Source organism: Terrapene carolina, unplaced genomic scaffold (assembly GCF_002925995.2).
Source record: "Terrapene carolina triunguis isolate 2854851 unplaced genomic scaffold, T_m_triunguis-2.0 Scaffold66, whole genome shotgun sequence".
NCBI classification, from domain to species: domain Eukaryota; kingdom Metazoa; phylum Chordata; order Testudines; family Emydidae; genus Terrapene; species Terrapene triunguis.
In genome coordinates, this window is record NW_020664417.1 from 791,519 (window position 1) to 794,800 (window position 3,282).

Genomic DNA, 3,282 nt, shown 5'->3' on the forward strand with positions numbered 1-3,282 from the left:
GAATTTTGCATCTGGAAGAATCTTATTTTTAACCTTCAAACTCTGCACCTTGAGCCCTATTTGTGGGTGAACTTTTATTCTAATATTGTGAAATCTAACTAAAAAAATCCATCCATGTTGCTCAAAGGTGAGATAAGGTTCCAAGGAGAGCTGTCCTAGAAAATGCCCACCTTCTAAAGGGATTTGAAACCTACAGTACTGTACATCATTTTGACCAGGTTTTACTCTTTAGAATTGTAATTCCAGATGTGCCTGAGGGCTCAGAAAATATTTGGAAAGCGACACAAAGAGATAAGATCCATAGGCTGGCAGATTGCTAGAGCATAGCATACCCTCTATGATTCAATTATACCTGCTGGGGAAACAGCAGCATTATTACAGTTTTCATTGTGATCACACTAAGTGAGGCCTGTCACTTCATATGACCCTTATAACTAGGACAGTGATTTATTTCTTTCCGGAGATTTTCAGCAGGAAATTAGGAGCACCTGGGTGTTAGATGGCTCAGTAAATTGGTAATGGGATCCTGAGCCTTTCACCTCAAGGTCAGCAGTTTGAATACAGCTCAGGTAACTTACTCGTTAACATCTTGTAACCCTTCTGCCAGGTGTTGGCAGCAAAAAAGGTTCCTTACAACAAAAGGAATATTATTTGGGAGGCGGGGGGAGGGGAAAGAAGACAACAATGAATTTGGAAGAACCAGCAATTAACAAATCTGTCATGCAAGAATCCAGCCCCCCAGGGTCTTAACAGTAATTCCAACCTCCATCTTTGGCCGTTGTGAGTAGCTGATATGTCCTTGACACTTCACTACTTCCCACTCCCGGTTAGCTGTCCTGGGCTAGAGAAGTCTAAGGCCTTGGCTACACTTGCGAGTTGCAGCGCTGTAAAGCCACCCCCAGTGCTGTAACTCACTCCCTGTCCACACTGGCAAGGCATTTGCAGTGCTGTATCTCCATGGTTGCAGCGCTGCATGTACTCCACGTCCCCGAGAGGAATAGCGTGTATTGTGCTGCCGCTGCAGTGCTGCGGCGCCAGTGTGGCCACCCAATGCACTCTGACTGGCCTCCAGAAGTATTCGGCAGTATCCCACACTGCCTGTTCTAGCCATTCTGGTCATCAGTTCAAACTCTACTGCCCTGGCCTCAGGTAACCAACCATGTGACGTTTACGTTCCCCAGGAATTTTAAAAATCCCCTTCCTGTTTGCTCAGCCCGGCGTGGCGTGGAGTGCTATCAGCGAATCTTTCCAGGTGACCATGCCTCCACGCACCAAGCGAGCCCCAGCATGGAGCAATGGTGAGTTGCTGGACCTCATCAGTGTTTGGGGGGAGGAAGTTGTACAGTCCCAGCTGCGCTCCAGCCGTAGGAATTAATATATCTTCGGGAAAGTATCAAAGGACATGATGGAAAGGGGCCATGACCGGGACGCCCTGCAGTGCAGGATTAAAGTGAAGGAGCTGCGGAGTGCCTACCGCAAAGCCCGCGACGCAAACGGCCACTCAGGTGCCCCCCCTGCGACCTGCCAATTCTACAAAGAGCTGGATGCGATACTTGGGGTTAACCCCATCTCCACTCCAAGCACCACCATGGACACTTCAGAGCCGGTGGGGGGGGAGGGAGGAGGAGGAGGAAAACGGGAGTGAGGGTGGTGGGCCGGATGGACACACCCCGGAATCCCTGGAGCTATGCAGCCAGGAGCTCTTCTCGAGCCAGGAGGAAGGTAGCCAGTCGCAGCGGCCGGTACTTGGTGGAGGACAAACAGAAGAGCAGGTTCCTGGTAAGTGGTTTTTTTTTCAGGAAGGAATTTTTTCGGTGCTGGCTCTTTGGGAGAGGAGAGTTAGGGATGCATGCCTAGATGCGGAATAGTGCATTGATGTGGTTTATCACATCACGATCGGCCTCAGTAATCTCCTCGAATGTCTCATCCAGGCCATGTGCAATGCGCTTGCGCAGGTTTATCAGGAGAGCCACCGTGGTCCTTACCCCAGTCAGGCTAACGTGTCCGCACCACTGTGCCGCGAGGGGTGGGGGGACCATTGCTGCACACAGGCAAGCTGCATATGGGCCAGGGCGGAAACCGCATTGCAGTAGAAGACCCTCCCTTCCCAGGTCACCCTCAGCAGCGAGATACTGTCCAGGTCACCCTCAGCAGCGAGATACCGTCCAGGACGAACTCCTGTGGAAAATGTTGGGACAGTGTTCAGTGAAGGTGCCCTCTGAAGCTGTTGGCTCTCCCCAAGGCACAGAAACCCAGAGGACAGTGCAGCCCTGAAACAATCAGTCCCCCTTTCTCACCATTTTGAGGCTCCCGTGGGATATGTGTGCTCTGTTTCGGACGGGAAAATTATGCTATTGTGTAGACCCTGCGTGTTTTCTACTCCTTAAGTGCGGGGGGAATCATTACTCTGTCTGGTATAAACAATGCTGTCTCTGTTAAATGTTGCATTTTGCCTATACAGCTGCATCAACCTTGAGACCTCAGCCATCCCTCTTATCGCCTGCTCAGAGACTGCAAAGGCTCAGGAAGAGACCGCGAAAAAGCAAAGAAGACATGCTGCAAGAAGTGATGCGGCAATCTATTAAAGAGAATGAGAAAGCACAGAACTGGAGGGAGAGAGAAAGCAAGATCTGCCAGGAAAACGCAGCACACCGGTGGCAAAGCACGGAGCACCAGCAGCAAAGCACGGATCGGCTCATAAGCATCCTGGAGCGCCAAGCAGACGCTATCCAGGAGCTCTTAGCCATGCAGAAGGAGCAGTACCACAAGCGCAAATGCCACCCCCCCACAGCCCTTGTCCCAAAACTCTTTCTGTTGTGCCCCACTGTCACCTCCAACCCACTTTCCCCAATTTCTGTGTTCTTCACACACCAGCTGCCTCCAACACCAGTATCTTCACCACCCAGCCCTGAAAACCACGACCCTTACCCTCTGCACTCAACCCCCATCACCATGCAGTATAGCTATCCTGAAGTGCAGCACTCACCAGGGCCGGCTCTAGGCACCAGCAAAACAAGCTGGTGCTTGGGGCGGCACATTTTTAGGGGTGGCATGGCCGGCGCCAGAATGCCGCCCCTAAAAATGTGCCCTGGCCGCCCTAGCTCACCTCTGCTGCTGCTGGCGCGTGAAACAGCTGTTTCGCGCGCCGCGGCCGCTCGGGGTCTCCCCCTCCCTCCCAGGCTCTCAAACCTGGGAGGGAGGGGGAGATCCCGAGCGGCTGCGGCGCGCAAAACAGCCGTTTTGTGCGCCGCTGCTCCCCCTCCCTCCCAGGCTTGAGAGCCT